Raw genomic sequence first — 17,744 nt, forward strand, 5'->3', positions numbered from 1 at the left:
TAATCAGGAGATTTAATATGCTGCATATTTCATTGTGAATCCAAAAGAGATAAAAGCTATTTTTTAAATATTCATTAGTTTTCCTACTGAGCCCATAAAGAATATACATATGTAATTTAAGAAACTCAGTCTTCCTATTGTTCTTTTTCTGTTTGTTCTTGGAACTCTCTAGTTCCTCTTTTGTAGCTTCTGAAAAATAAAGAGAAAATTACCTCTACTCAGTTTTACATTCCTATTTTTTATTCCTCTGCCTTAAGCTTTGATACATACATATATTGTATCAGACTTGGGAAGTAAACATAAGGCTCATTGAACATATTTTGTCATAGTACATTCTAGAACTGAGTAGATGGAAGCTGCCCCTACCTAATGCTAAATATCTATAATATATCTGTATATCTATAATATATAATATATATAATAGATATATTATATATATATAATATATAATATAATAAAACTATAGGGAAACACTCTAGTCAAATATACTGATATTCTGTATGGTATAGGCGCAAACATTTGGGATATTAAAGTATATAGTTAATTGGGTGATGGGTTGGGTATACAACATCTGATATACAACATTATTGAAACCACTTGAGACCAAAGCGATGGTGAAATATTAGGGACAGCCTTGAATAGAAGTGTGCTGTTTATAGGCAAAGAAAGATTAAAAAACTCACTAGATGCCACTGGTATGTTTTCCATCAATGGAGAAGGGGAACATATAAACAAAGACAAGTTCTTTTTATTGTTTGCTTGTATAAATAACTATAAGTTTATATTTATATAAATAAAAATATTTAAAATATATTATGAATTTAATAATTATCAAAAAAGAAATAAATATTTAAAATAGGAAATAAAGTTTTTCATTAAACCTTAGGTATCTAACAAGATAGAATTAATGAATGACCGAACAACAAACACATGAAAAAATGCTTCTGTGCACTTCTATTTATACCTAGAGTTCTATTTCCTTCAACTGAGTTTGCTTATTTGCTTTTTTTTTTTCAATATGTGTGTATGGATGGATGCTACTCAATGTATGCTATGCTATGCATATATATACATATGTATGTGTGTGTATGTGGGTATGTCTATGTTTCTGGGATTTGGATATTTCACTCTAGATGTGTATTATAAATCTATATGTAGTCCTGGTTCTATTGGCATTATTAATTCATGTAATAATTTCTTTGGTTGAATTGTACTTATTGTTTTTTATTTTGTCATATTATTCTATTGCATTAATATATGGATATTTCAATAGGTCTGTGATATTGCCAATGAAAGTATTCCTTCCAATGAAATGGGTCCCAACTATTCATACTGTGTGGTTCTTATCTATGTGCTTTCATAAATCCTTTGCAGGAGAAGAGAGTTTCTTCAACATTCTAGGGGTCTTGCTGTGGGACAGGGTTTCTTAAGCCTTTTCCACTTACAACCTCTTTTTGCCTAAGGAATTTTTATGTAAATCAGTATATACAATAGGTATATAAATCAAACATTTACTGATAATAAATCATAATTTATGACCCATGCATTCAATTTTTGGACCCCATAATGGAGTTGTAAGGATAAATGGACATTCCCTGTTCTCCTTTGTTGTTCACACAATGTCAGGAGAACAGGGAATGTCCATCTATCATCCCCTGCCTTCACTAGAGTAATCCACCTCCTTTTCTGCTCATGCATATATCTAATGATATCCTTCACAAAGTTTCTCCTGTGTAATTCAGCCCTAGTGATATGGTACAACCTTCTCATGTCCACCTCACACTGTTCAAATGTTTTTTTTTTGATGACCCAACATGTTAATGCTTTGACCTTTGTGGTATTCCATCAACCTAACATAATTAAATCAAGAAATGTTTGAGTAATATTTATGTATGTATGTATATATGTGTGTATATGTATATGTATGCATATAGTTTTACTAGAGAACAGCAGCAAAATTTTTGTTAGAGAAATCCTTTCCCACTCCATCTCCTTTTAAATAATGTTTTCAGGATAAAATCCTAGCAAAGAAATTTTTGGATTGAAAGGTATAATCATGTTTTCTGACTCACTGCATTTACTGTAACTATTTGTAGGTTTCTATATAACCAGCAAAATTGCACCTAATCCTTTTTCTCCAAGTTCCCATCAATGTTATATTTAAATATTGGCTTTATACATATACACACACATAAATAAACATACATATATACACATATGCATGTATGGATGATATATACATATGTATATGTATATACATAGAGATTTTTATACACTCATATATGTGTGCATATATATATATACATATATATATATATATATATATATATATATATACATCTGTATCCATAACATATCTTAAGATTGCTCTAATTGGCACTTCTATGATTAAAGAATATGAGAATCTCCTTATGAAGTTATTAATAGTTTGGAACTATTTTGTCTTTTTCTAAGTAGTTTCTTTCCATCTGTGTGCTTTTCATCAAACCTATTTCCATGAACCTATTCTTGATCTGTTGACGATAAGACTTCTGAATCTTTGGAGGGGGGATAATTTTTTTTCGATATAAATGCCTTAAAGAAAGATGCATAGGCATACTCCAAAAATAAATGAATTTTGAGTTTTATTGATAACAGAACTCAAATTTTAAAAAAACATTTTTAATGAGGAAGAATGATATGGTGAGCTAGAAGGCCATCTTTAGAGTAGGAAAAATCTAAGTTTCTAGCTTATTTCTAATATATACTAACTGTGAAATCCTGAAAAAGTCATTTAACTTCTCAGTTAATCTGTCTTAGCCAATTCTTTAAATTATAGATAGCCTATCAGTCTGTATTTGTGGGATTAATTTCCACATAGAGAGATCCATAAACTAGTGAAATCATAATTCAGAATTATGAACCAAGAGATTGATGGAAGGAAGGAAGGAAGGAAGGAAGGAAGGAAGGAAGGAAGGAAGGAAGGAAGGAAGGAAGGAAGGAAGGAAGGAAGGAAGGAAGGAAGGAAGGAAGGAAGGAAGGAAGGAAGGAAGGAAGGAAGGAAGGAAAGAAGGAAGGAAGGAAGGAAGGAAGGAAGGAAGGAGTAAATAGCTATTTCTATTTTCATATCTTTACATATGTTTTTAAGAGATCAGGGTTTTAATGAACATAAGAACATCATATATTTCAAAGTAAAACTAATAATTTCCTCTATGTCCAAAAAAAAAAAAAAGTCAACATAAAATAAAAATAAAAAGCAAGATCTGATGTCACTAACTTGAATTTCACCAAGCCTTCATTCCCCCTCATTTCATTGTGTTCCTTAGAGACTTCTAAAATCCAGGCAGTCATTAAAGACTTCATGGTTCTCTGAAAAACTTGGTTGAGATCTACCAATGCTAATTTCAACACAGTAATGGGTGGTATAATAGTTGCCCCAAATGACCCAGCTAATTAGCTGAGTTTGCTTCTTAAACACAGTGCTTGCCCATGGCCTCATTTCACTATTTACTTCCATCCAAAAAGACCTTCCAATCAGGAGGGAAGGCCCACAGGAAGTTTTATCCTCTGGCCACAAGCTAAGAAAGGACTGTGCCATTGGCTCGTTCTGCCCATTTGGCATATCAACATTCTGAAACATTTTAAATACTGTCACATTAACCAAATAACTTTGACTATGAAAGAAAACACTAAAGAACAGAGACTTCATTTCAACTTCTTTGGGTAGACAGGCTATACTTCCAGTGTCCTTAGCACTACAAATCTTATTTGCAAGAACTCTTTTTCCCCCTAGACTGATTTTTTCCAGACCTGAAAAGGTTTGCTATGGGTTGGACTAAGTTCCCCCTAAAAAATCTGAACTTGATCACTTACCAAAAATGAGAGAACTGAATTGTAGAGAGCTGACATTTATTTCTATCCTTAATTCCTCTTTTGAATCCTAGTCCCATGTGGCCAGCTGTTTGATGGGTACATGTACCAAGATGTTTCACTGGCATCTCAAATTCAATATGTCCCAAGTTAAATTTATTTTCTATTCCTATTTCCCAACATAGCCATTCTCCAGACTTTCCTTTTTCCACTAAGACACCACTATTCTCCTAGTTAACTCGAGTCATTCCCAGATCCCATTTCATCACTGCCACCATTCCCACCTAATCTATTGCCAAGTCTTGTCAATTTTATCTTGCATCTAACCAGATCTTTACAGTCTAAAGCCCTCAGCATTCTTACTTGAATTACTTATCATAGTAAGTATCATAGCCTCCTATTTTTTCTCCCATCTTCTACTCTCTCTTCTTTCCAATCCATCTTCCATATTTTTTCCAAGATAATATTTCTAGGGCATAGATCTGACATGCTCACTGTCCCCCTTCAGTGGCTCTCAATTTCCTCTTGGATGAAATACAAACTGTTCAGCATGGCATTTAAACATCTCCACAATCTGGCTCCCATTGACCTTTCCAGATTTATTGGATATTACTCTCCTTTATGTAGTCCATTTTCCAGCCAAATTGAACTACTAGTTTCGTTCCAAAAATAGCATTCCATCTCCCATCTTTGTACTCTCAAACACACTGTCCCCATGACTGAAAGGACTCCTGTTTCTCTCCAAAAGGTCTTTCCTTCTTTCAAAAATGAGTTCAGATGTCACTTTTTAAGACTTCCTGGTCTCATTAGCTATGAAGTTCTCTTTCGTCCTCCACAAACTACCTTGTATTTATTTATTTATCTCTTTCCTTTTTTTCTTTCCCTCTCCTTCTCTCAGATAGATAGATGGATGGATGGATGGATGGATGGATAGATAGATAGATAGATAGATAGATAGATAGATAGATAGATAGATAGACAGATGACTCCTCCTAAACAGAAGTCATTTAACACAGTGGCTTATTCATGATAGGTATTTTATAAATGTTAAAATGAACTGAATTTCAAATATGAACATGTTGGGCTTAGGAATCATGCTATTCCTTCCTTCCTACTTACTAAAATAACTAGCACTTTAACTATCATTTACCCACATGTTCTTACTACTATCCATCATCCAAACCTCATTGAAGTTCATTAAATGTTTCCAAAAAGGTATATCTGTTAGAATTATTAAATGCTACCATTTCTGTTATCTAATGGCCTAAACCATAGAGTGAACTCAAGACATAGCTTGATACATTTTAGTAGCATGCACAATTTTATCCACATTTTAGAAGCATACACAATTTTGTCCAAATCAGTAGAACAAAAAGAAAAATGTGAAATCCTGAGCAATCAGTTTGAAAGAGACCTTTTCATTCAATATTTGATAAGGCTTATATTATCCAATAATGATTTAGGAGGCTGAAGGAACTGATAAATCCATCATGTAGATTGCTTTCATAGGGATGACTGACCCTTTGGAGTGATAACTGTATCATTCTAGATTCTATTGCAAATTCATAGCAATACTAACAAATTGGGATTAGACTTAAAAAGCCATTCATACTTTTCATAATTGTCTAAAAGGATTGTTCTAGGTTGAGAGGTACGAGGATCATGAACTGAAGCTAAAAGCATTTGTAGTAATAGAGATTCAGGATCATTCTTCCTGCTTATTTGATTGAATTAGAAAATTAATGAGCCAATTCCCCCCCACCCCAGTGCTATAGTAAATCACAAAAGATTATTTCTTGAATGTGCTTATATAGTCCCCTAGTGGCCTGAAGGAATAAATACATCTAAGCATCTACAATCAAACTTTTACTACAGATACCCGCAAGAATGAGAAGGAAGGGAACAAGAAAATAGAATGATTTTCTTAATTATATTTTGTGGGTAACTCATGTTATCCCAAAAACTTTTAGAAGATATTTTGGAGGTCATCAAATTCATCTCTTTCCCATTTCAACAGATAAAGAAACTGAAAAACTGAGTGGTAAGATACCATACCCAAAGTTACCCAAATAGTATCAGAACTAGGATTGAATCCAAGTCTTTTGGTTTCAAATAAAGCACCGTTTCTACTATAGTATATATTTTTTACTTCTTTAATCATTGGAATATTTAGAATCATGTTTTTATTACTGATGGTCTAATGGTGAATCATTCAGGATTATTATTCAAAATATGATTTTTCACAGAACAGTGTTTTTCTGCTTATTTCTCAGTCTTGCCTTGTCCAGTTTTCCCTTGCTTCAGTTACCCATAGGCAACCAAGAGTCCTGGATGTCAGGCCCATTGGCCAAAGTAGCCACAGTAGGAGGCTGGTACCATGGCTGAATTCCAGGATCTTTTAGGGGACTGAAAGTCAGTAACATAGTGTGCAATACTTATAACTGTTTCAGAACAAACAAGACCAGCAACAAATCATAACCAGGTGAGTACCTTGGCTTCTTGCAGATGCCATCTGGGCAGTCATCCAAGTTCCAAGAGAGCGGTCAAAAGGTTAGGGGACAGGACAGAAAAAAAAAGTATGAGAATTAAGTGAGCCTAAAAGTAAAACTTTGTACTATCCCAGCTTTGATTCCTTCATGTTCCTATGGCAAACAGTTTCTAGAAGTTCCTGGTTGCAAATTTTATCAGTTTTTTAGTCCATCTCACTCTTTTTCCCCTTTTCCTTCATTTTGTGGTTGTGGTAGGATATAATCATTACTGGGCTTCAGGAATGGAAAGAATATACCTAGTTAAAAAAGAAGTATCAGTATTTCACTGCATATCAAAGTTATTTACTCACAAGAACATAGATCCATAAACTTAGAAAAAGAAGAGAGAAATGTGGTAGTAAGCACATACTGCCAGTTAGAAGATGGGGAAAAAGGCATAATAAAAAGATTGCGAGAACATTCTGCAGGCCACCAGGTCAACTAGAGGTAATGGATGATATCTTCCCAACATAGATCATATGTCTGTTACAGAAATATATCTACCTGTACATTTATTGAAGGTCTCTTTGAAAAAAATCAGAAATCGAATTTTGGAGTAATAAATTAGATTTGCTATTTCCTTTTAAAAAGGGAAAAAAGGGAGAAAGGGGAAAGGGAAAAAATATGGGAAAGAAAAAACAAACAAACAAACAAACAAAAAAAGAAGTAAACATTGCATATGTTGATTTACATTCAATCTCCATAATTCTTTTTCTGAATGCAGATAGCATTTTCTATCCAAAGTCTATTGGGATTGCCTTGGAGACTTGTTATTTCTTAACCTAATCTGACCAACAAGGAAAAAATATTTACTACTGTGGAAAAGACAAGAAATTTTGAAGGCTATGATCAGGCCATCTTGGGATTTGTGATAGTTAATGCCTGACATATTGTGACAAATAATTATTCTTTAAAAGAGTAAATTTCAAAAAAATTTGAGATATACCAGAGAGACCTGAGTCTCTAAAAAGGAAGTTGGCTAAAGAGGTATAAGAAACTCTCAAGAATGAAATTCTGATAAGATAGGGGAAAAGTGACTAGGTGTCTGATACATGGTGAGCATTTAATAAATATTTATTGATTTATTGTCTAAAGAGTTCATTGAAAAACTTTAACTTGAAAAGAACATATACAAGAGATAAAAGGGAGAATAGAAAGCTGAAAATGAATACAATAAAATAACAAGGTCTTCTATAAAAATAGTGTCAGAAAAAGCCTTTAAATAATTAAAAGGTTTTGCAAAGCTATAATGGGGATAAGAAAAAGAACAGAAAGTTTGACTTCTGGTTGGCATGAATAAGAGGAGGCTAATATAGGAAAAAGAGAAAGCAGAACTATTTAATTTGTTTCTACATTGTTTTTGTTTTCTCCATCAAAGGATAATGATCTTCAGCTTGTGAAGGATAGAACAAAAAATAACTACAGACAATACAAATTCAAGAAAGCACTTAGCTCCCCTCTTAATAGAACCAAATAAACTATAACTTTGACTAAGGGGGGGAAATTATGGATTTTATTATAGCGCTGAGTCTTAGTTGCTGACTTAAAATAATTTTGGAGAATGGTAGTAGTATCTGAGAACTGGAAAAAATGTCACTGATTCTTTTAAAAGAAACAAAGGTAAATTGTTCTAACAATAGTCTAGTGAGCGTGATTTCAATTCCTGGCAAAATTCTTGAATGCATTATTGAAAAGATGGTTTGTGAACGTTTAGACAAGGAAGCAAGGATTGCAAAGTGATTGCAAAGAGCCAGAACACCTTCATTAAAAACAGGTCATGCCAGACTAACCTCATTTCCATTTTTAAAAGCAGGTCTTCTAGATTATTAGATCAAGGGAAATATATAACAAGATTTCAATTAGGCATACAACAAAGTCTCTTACAATAATTTTAGGAACTGGATAAAGATATATAAGCTGAATTACAGTAGAGTTAGGTTTAATTAGAATTAACTGAATTAATATTCCTCAAGGTGGCAGGTAATTGATTGATATCAACCTAGAGGGTTAAAGGATAAAGGATAAATCCTTAGTGGAAAGATATATGTTTTTTTCCTTGCTCTGTTCTACAGTTTTTATCAGTGACTTGGATAAATCCATCAGTGACAAGATCAAAGGAGTATCAGATACATTGAATGACAGAAATGGCATCTAAAAAGATCTGTAAGAATAGACTGAATCTAATAAGATGAAATTCAATCATGATGGGAGAATTATGGGGAAAACAGGGGGAAAATGATAGTAATAGATGACCCCCAAAAGGAAAAGAATGTCAATGAAATAGTTTTAAAATACAATATGCAAAAGAGAACAGAAGGAAATTTGGGAGGAAAAAGAGACCAGCAGGAAAGTATTTATTGTTAATAAGGTGTTCAGTTTAATATTTTACATGTTAATAGAGATTCATGGCTTTGTATCTTTTTATGTGGAGATGATCATTTTGTTAGTGTCTGTCAAATTTTTAATTTAAAAAAAAGGGAAAAAAAAACAAGTTTAATAGAGAATAAAGTCCTAAAATTGGGTTTAAAAAATAAGTTCAAGGAAGGCACATCTAGACAACAGTTGACATGAAAATGTTTGAGACTTGTAAGCTGTAAAACTTACTATGAATGTGCAGTGTGGAGTAGCAGCTAAAAGAGCTCATAGGCTATTACCTTCTATTGATAACAGTTTATTGTATAGATTACTAAAAATTGTATAGATTACAGTCCTGCTGTATTCTGCCCTGGTCAGATCCCAACTTTGACTTTAGAGCTATGGCTAGAGTACTGTATTCATTTTAAGGTGCCACATTTTTGGAAGCATATTAATAAATTGTGATCAGTGAAAGGATGACCAGTATGATGAAGAAATCAGGCATGTTTAGCTTGGTGAATTAAAGATTCAAGGAAGATATAATATCTGTCTTCCTTAGTTTAAAGCACTGACATGTAGAACAGAGGTTAGACATGATCCCAAGAGGGACAAATTAGAACCAATGAGTAGAAGTTACAGAGGCAAGTTTTGACTTGATGGATGGAAGAAGAAAAAAACCTCAGAGTTAATAAAGTAAATAAACATGGAGATCTTCATGAAAGCTAAATGACTCTTTGTCAAGAGATTTGTAAAGAGGATTAGATTATAGAGAGGATTAGACTAGATCATCTCCAGGGACCAGGCAGTCTAATATACTAAGATTGAAATAATTGTCTTCATGATTTATGAACAAGTATGACTGTTCATATGCGATAGGAAGAAAGGAACAGAACTAGATAGTTGTCCCAGTTTGAATTAGCAAGACCCAATTTGGAATTATAATGCAACCACAAAACAAGCTATGTCAACTCCAGAATTCCCAGTCAATTAATCTCTCTGAACAAATGGAAGAATACCAAGGTACAGCTCACCTTAACTGGCCTTATATGTCTGAAACTAACTATTCTCCTCACTCCTCTCACTCATTTTTTCCCCTTAGGCCAAAAACAAAGAAGTTCTATACTAATGTGCTTCATGGGAGACATTTTTTCTAATGTCCTTTTACCCTGAATTATATAACAACCACTATAGTCTCCATTGGGAAATGAGTTTGACTTTGCAGCTACTGGATAGAGCACTGAGCCTGGAGTTAATAAGACCTGAGTTCTAATCCATTCACAAATACTTCCAAGCTATATGAACTAAGTCAAGCCATATGAACTTGCCCTGTGTTTGTCTCAGTTTTCTTATTTGTAAAATGAAGATAATAATAGCATTTACCTCCCAGGATTGTTGTGAGAATCAAATGAAATAATTGCAAAGCACTTAGTATAATATCTGATGTATCATAACCACTACTTAAAGACTAACTGTTATTATTATTAAATAGTTGAATATAACAAATCAGTCTGTCACATCACATTTTCAGGGCTCATTTAAGTTTTTTTCAATTGAAAGTATAATATTGTGTTCACTGGGGTTCCCAGGAAATGAAAAGTCAGAGAAAGTCAGGAGTCATAGTAGAATGGTAGAAAGGTGAATGACCCAAGTCCAAAAATATAAACTATATAAATTATTTTTCTTGAAAAATAATTAGTGTATACAATGTCTATGAACATACATATGTGTATATATACATAGACCTGTGATCATATAAATGCATGAGTACATATACATATTTATGTATACATATATATTTTACACATACACATATACACACCCATATATACATACATACATACACCTATAATATTATATATGTCATATACATCTATGCAAATATATACATACACAAAAATGCATATATGTGTGTATATACACACATCATCTCACTAATGTGAACAACTTCTTTATGTGGAAGTTCTTCCCCTATATAGATTGACAATTTTTCTGTAACTTATCTTGGGATAATTAACTGAGCTCCTAAAAAGCAGAATGATTTGTAAGAGGTGTAATTTTTTTAACCCAATTGTTTCTGACTTCTGATCCAGACTGTTATCAGCTATACTATGCTAAACTAAATCAATTCAAAATATTTTTAAGTTGCCACCATTTTTAAACAAAGCCTTTTTTATAAACTACCAATCAAATCCTTGGTATGACCCAAGTAAGTTGGGGGGAAAAATTGGTCCTCTCTTGAATACTCAGGCACAGCATCACAGAATCTTAGTTTTGGAAGTAACCAAAATCCATATATCTAACTCAATCTTCACTCAAATAAGAGCAGCCTCTAAAATACTTGCCCTTCCATCCCCAACAAATGGTCATTTAGCCTTCAAGCAAAACTCTCCAATGAGGAAAAATTTCTTCTCAAGTTGGCTCATTCTTATTGTAGATAGCTATTAGAAAATGTTCCCTTATTATTAAACTGAAATCTGTCTCCCTGAAACTTCCATCACCCACTTCTCCGTTCTTGAGCCAACCAGAAAAAAAGTTGAATTCCCTGTTGGTATTTCAAATACTTTCAAATACTTAAGATTCATTATTATGCTTCTCTCCTTAACCCCGTACATATTTTCTCTTCATGGGGCTAAACATCACTAATTCCAACCAATCCTCCTGGGCCATGACTCTAAGAACTTTCCCTCATTCTGGTCACTTTATTCTGTAATACTCTACAGGTTTCAAGAGTTCAACCATCATTCCAAAGCAGATACAGCTAGAAGGTAGAAAGTGTTTCATTTTGTAGTGACCTTAGGAGCTCACTGAAATCCCAGTTCTTTCTATTAATTATTCTGTTCTTTACACTTATAAGAATCAGGAAAGTATTTCTCATTTGCTACAATGCATGAAGAGTATATGTGGATTGGAAGGGGAACAAGAATAGGAATGAGATTACTCACCACATCATATGCTGAAAAAAGGATATGTCAAGTGTTAAATCCACCACCTACATTGAATTGAAGAAAGCCCCATTAACTTTCCCTTGACATTTTTTTTGAGACAATTGGGTTTAAGTGACTTGCCCAGGGTCACACAGTTATGTGTCTGAGGCCACATTTGAACTGGGGTCCTCCTGACTTCAGGGCTGGTGCTCTATCCAATGCACCACCTAGCTGCCCTCCTTTGATATAATAACCAGACTTCTCACCCTACAGAACTTTGGAGATTCAAATGTATTCCCTTGAATTTGATAGGGAAAAGCATTAAGGACTCTACATCACTAGTGCTGACTTTCTGCCCCCACCCCTTCAAAGAGACATATAATACTAGCCAAGGGCAGTGAGGGAGGAGAAACAGCCGCATGCAGCCTAATAAGGTGTTGAATTCCCCGGCAAATGTGGAGCCAAGGGTCAAGTAAAAACAGATGATCATCATACATGACACTCACTAAGCAAGGAATAGGGACTCCTCGGCTCATCTCCCCACACCTGCTCCTCTGTCCCATGGTTTCTGCTCTACTGAAAGCACATCTGTTTCCAATCTGGTTGTTTTCTTGTTTCAGGTGAACTGCAAAATAAAACACTAAACAAAACTTACAAACAGCCCCTACAACCACAAACTACACCCCACCCTCCATGGATGTGGTTTAGCAGCTGAGAAAAGATGAAGTGTACATATGTGCTTTTGTTTTGTTTTTTTAAGAGAAGGTCTTCTATATCACAAGGCAAATATTAGTCTGCCTGAAGAGTCAGCTTGCCAAGGGATAATCAGCAAACACGTCGCTACTCATTAGAGCTGCAAAAAACTGGCCACTGACAATGTTCAGAGCCAAGCACGAGCCTCACCAGGCACAGACAAAGAACCTGGCAAATCCTTTTGAGCCCAGGCTAGAACACAGGTGGCACAGCTGCCCTGGGCTTACTGTCTGTCCCAGGGGAAATCGCCATATGTGTGCCCTGACTGGAAATTGAGCAACATTTCCCTGGATCTCAGGTCCAGCATCTTTCTGGGTGAGTGCCAGGCCCTCATTGGGAAGAATTTCTTCAGGAGGGGTGATAGAAATATATTTATATGAAGAATCCAGCCCCAACCTCCATCCCTTGCATTTTGGATGACTCTTACTTTTCTGACCCAAAGTCATGTTTGGATGGGTAAAAAACACGGTAAGGAGTGGGAGGAAAGGAGGAACTAATATTTTTGTGTAAGGGCACTGAACTTGTTCTTGTCTCGAATATTTACTAGTTGTGTGACTGTCAAGCCACCAATCTTCAGTGCCAATTCTATAAAATAAGGATTTTTTTTGTTTCTTAACTGATAGCTTTTTAGGTTCTTTTAGGCTATCCATCTATGACTAGAAAATGGAGGTACATCTTATTGATTTTCTATAAGAGTCACTTTTACCTTCAAAAGACAAGAGGCTTCAACTATGGTCAAGTTGCCTGGAAATCTACCATGATTTCTAGGCAACCTGTTCCAAATTGTCCTGTCCTTGCCTGAAATAAATTGAACTCCCAAACCCTCACATCTCTCAATGACCACAGCCCAGGTTCTATTACCTTCATGTCATTCCTCTTTGACTCTCCAGGGCTAAAGACAAATATTACTCAATTCTGGGGTTCTGTGATGCTGTAATAAATCTTTGGGCACTTAATTTGATGAGTAAATGACAGATGAGATGCATAAAAGTTGAGTCAAGAATGAGAATCACTCTCTAAGTTCAGGATCTGTACTGTGATTTTAGTTGAAAGGTCTTTCTTCATTAGCTACATAAAAAAAATGACCTTCTGATTAGTAAAACTGATCTTCATAAGTCTGAGATCTCTATATTTGCTTGGTTTCCAGATTTCAGTCTGGTTACCACATAGTTTTTGTTCAATAAAAAAGTAAGATATATGATCAGAAAATGAATAAATATTATCTATTAACTTTTTGGCTCTCACAATAAATTTATTTATTGACAATTGGCCATGGCTTCCTTCAAAGCAGGATGACATGACATGCATATATCCACACTCTGATCCAGGACCATCTATACTTCTCTGTCACAATGAGACAAAGGCAAATGAGACAAAGTAGGAACAGCTTTGGAGGGATTGTTCATGGCACTCTGAAGCTATAGGGAGTTATTAAGGAGCACATCAGAAATATATATTGTCAAGTATTTAGTGAATAGGAATCTAAGAAAGTAAGCATAAGATGGTCAAACCAGACTTATTTGGGAAAAAAAGAGAAGGAAAAGAATAAAATGAAGATAGAAAAGGATTTGTGGAGCAGTGAAGGAAAGGGAAAGAAGAAAGAGAAAGGAGGGAAAGAATGTCATTTATTATTATTTACCCAAATGGTGAAGCTAATGATGGGATATTGTTGGCAATGTAACAATTTGTATTATTCTCACAATTACTGGTTAGATGAATAATGATAATAATAATAATAATACTTAGCACTTATGTAATACTTTTTTTAGTTTTCAAAACATTCTTCTTCTAGTTTCTTTTAAAAGTACAAAGATCAGAACTTTCTCCCTTCCCTGGCATGGTTCTGCCCTCTTGTTGATTAGCTACTCCAAAATGTAGAAGAAAGAAAATCAGAATGATTATAGAGAAGCCATGAAACTGGACTCTAGTCAGGAAGTTAGCCCTTAGTAGAAAGATGGTTGGACTTGTAATCGGAGAGATCTGAATTTGAATCTTGATTCCATGCTTAATAGCCTGTGCAACTAAGCAAATTATTTGCCTTGCTCAAGCCTTAATTTCAGTGATTTTTAAAGGGAAGAATCAAGCATACTTGTATTGCCTATCTCAAAGGGCCATTGTGAAGAAAGCCCTTTGTAAATCTTAAATTGCCATTAAAAAAAAAAAAAGTTGTTGTTGTTGTTGTTATGACAAGTGTATCAAGAATGTAATTTTTAAATTTCCAAAGAGCAGTTTAGAAAAGCAAGCAGGATAAAAAATATAGATCTCCACAGCTCATATGTAGAGTTTCCATTGAATGAAACTTCTTATCAAAGTACCATGCCCCACAGCTTCAGCATCCTTACTAATGCATGGCTTCTCATTCAGATGTCTGATTAAGAGTATTCATGTACCTACCTCAAAGAGTAATTGTAAAGAAAGCACTTTGGCAAATCTTAAATAACCATGGAAAGCTGAGTTATTATTGTTCTTGATGTTATTATTATTATTATTATTATTATTATCATCATTATTATCATGAAAAGGACAAAAATATAGTCTCTAAATTTCCAAAGAAGAGCAATTTAGAGAGGCAGGCAAGGTAGAGAACATAGATCCCTAGAGCTAATATGCAGGGGTTTCTACTGAATGAAACTTCTAATCAAAGGACCACGCCCCCCTGCTTCAGCATCCTTATTGACTCATGGCTTTTCATTCAGGTCTTTCATTAAGAGTATTCAAGTATGATTTCATGGGGTGGAGAACAGCAGGGCAGTAGAAAAGGGGAAAAGAATTGGAAGGATGGCAATGTGGGTCATGGAATATGTCCTGGGGCTAACATTTAGTCAGCACTACTCAGGGTAGCAAAACCTGTTCCAATCTTGCCTAAATGTGAACCTAAAAGTGTTTTCAAGCAGTGTTTCCCCTACTGTGTTCTGAGAAATCTGGGTCTACATTCTCTATGAATAAAGCTTTTATGGGAAAATGTAGATGTCATGGCCCTCTTAATGCACATAAAATAATAATAATAATATCATCTAACAATTATATAATGCTTTTTATGTGCCAGGCACTGTGCTAGGTGACATATATACACATACCCATATTTATATACATATATGTATATTGGGTACATGCACATACATATATGTGTGTGTACATGTACGTATTCACTTCTCTGAGGTTTCCATCCAGTAGAATGTAATAAACTCACAGAGGGCAAAGACTGCTTTATTTTTCCCTTTGTATTCTGAGGATCTAGCACAGTCATTGGCTAAGATATTGATAATTCCTTGTTGTAATTAATTAAAAAGTATTAAATATTTAATTAATCTTTTAATTTGGGTGGCAGGTTTCTATATGAAAATAACTTTCATTTTTCTTGACATTTCCACCAACTCTGTGTCCTAGAAATATTCTTTAAAGAAATAAATGTTGCTTCATACACACTAGCTGTGTGACCCTGGGCAATTCACTTAACCATGATTGTCTCCAAAAAAAAAAAAAAAAAAAAAAAAAAGAAAAAAAATTTAAAAAGAAAAGAAAGAAATATTGGCTTAGGGATCTGGGTTTGGCCAATTTATTCCAAGCCTTGAGGTGTTCTTTGATTAAATTAGTTTGATGATTTTTAGAAGCACCACTGTACAAGGTATTGGGATAGAGTCATAACAATAGGTTAACAAATTCTGGCCAATAGATCAGAAATTCAGTTATTTGGTACACATTAGGAATTGATCTTGACTTTCCCCTTTATTTGACATGTGACCAGAACTAATTCCAAAAAAGAAAGAAAGAAAAGAAAAAGGAAAAAAGTATGTGAAAAACAAAGCTAATAAAATAAATGAGAAGATTGAGGAATATTAAAATAAAATCATTTGTCATCTGACTGTGAATAGAATATTCTCACTTCCTCAGGGGCCTACAGAAATTGTAACTGTTATCTCAACTTAAAGACTGAATTGGCTAATTTTCATCAATCAGAAAATTAGTATGTTGTAAACCTGGAGAGACTTTAAGATGTTTTTAATGTTAGGTTTTAGCTCTCTTGATAGCACATCCAAGGCAGGCATAATGTGTGTTTTTAAACTAGCTTTGAAGAACTAAAAAAGAATCAATCTGCCAGGCTCAGTTGTTTCCAATGTTTATACTTGCTATTAAATAGGCAAATATACAGGACATTAAGTTTTTAGAGAACAGAATTGGTCATCATCATGAGTTCCTTCTATTCATTTGCTGAGCATTGATAGATAGTAATTGCTTTCTCAAAAGAGAATGAGCAAGACCAGTTGTCAGTCTAAGAACAAGTATATCTAACTTTTAGAAGATGCCTAACTTAGATACAGAAAGGATATAACTAATTTAACAGAAGCTTTAAACTTCGATATTTGTCTATATTTTGTGATTGTTTTTACTTTATTTAGATAAATGTTTATCTTCTATAAGTTACAATCATTTATAATTAGACTCCTAGCCAGCCAACTATCTGGAAGATTAACTATATTTTCTTATTGTTCTTGGAATATAACTATTTTGAACTTGATATATTAATTAGCCTTGAACCTTGGATACTAAAACCAGCAACTATTCTGTTTTCCACTTTTACATGTTGAAAGGTATTCTTGGCTTCAGATTACTGAGGGCTTAGTAATCAATTTTAATTAAACTATGTTATTTTACTTTCTTACTGCATTAGTCACCTCATATGCTTAATCAAATGCCTTTATTGAAGCTATTTTATGAGGATTTGAGGGTCAAGGTTAAGGTAGCTTTAAAGAAATTACTTGCTATTGCAATCAATTGGGAATTATTTAGGAAAAAACCCTTAAGAATCATGGACAGCTCTTTTCTTAAGAGAAAAGTTTTCTTTTAAACAAGTAAAGTTCTATTGCCATGTCTCCTGACCTCTGTTATGAAGTAGAACTGAATTCATGGCAGCAAAGCCAGCATAACCACAAAGTCAGGACCATTGGCTAAAGTCATTTTGGCATTATAATTGGCTAATGCTGCCCAAAACCAACAACCATAGGCGTCCTTTGGTGACCAATAGGCCTGTCTATAGCAACAGACCAGAACAATCTCACCATTTGATCAGTGCTATCTGCAGCCAAGCATGGAAAATTTAGTCTGAGAAGATTCTCATCACATTATGTGATCCGGAATATATTTCTTTTACCTCTGAATCAAGTGTTATTAGGTAAATATGGAGATAGGCCATGATTTATGGAGAGCCATATAATGAAAGCCCTTTTCCCATTTGGAGAGTACAAACAAGATCCTTGCCCCAGTGATGAATGGCAATTTTCAGGCAATTGTATACTGAGCCAAAAGTATACTGAGGTATTGGAGATTTATGATAACT

The 17,744-nt window shown here is 34.1% G+C and overlaps 1 protein-coding gene across 6 annotated transcripts in view; it reads left to right on the forward strand.

Moving 5' to 3' along the window:
* The window catches only part of PRLR (prolactin receptor), a 380,151-nt gene that overhangs the window by 284,268 nt on the left and 78,139 nt on the right, over window positions 1–17,744 (forward strand). Inside the window, exon 1 of one of the 6 annotated variants that reach the window (XM_074282697.1) lies at window positions 12,438–12,724. The exons of the other annotated variants lie outside the window; for them this stretch is intronic. The gene's annotated coding sequence lies outside the window, so the exon portion shown is untranslated. Of the gene's footprint in view, window positions 1–12,437; window positions 12,725–17,744 lie in introns of those variants that run through there. 6 annotated transcript variants of the gene reach the window in all.

This window comes from Sminthopsis crassicaudata, chromosome 1 (genome assembly GCF_048593235.1).
Source record: "Sminthopsis crassicaudata isolate SCR6 chromosome 1, ASM4859323v1, whole genome shotgun sequence".
Classification (NCBI taxonomy): domain Eukaryota; kingdom Metazoa; phylum Chordata; class Mammalia; order Dasyuromorphia; family Dasyuridae; genus Sminthopsis; species Sminthopsis crassicaudata.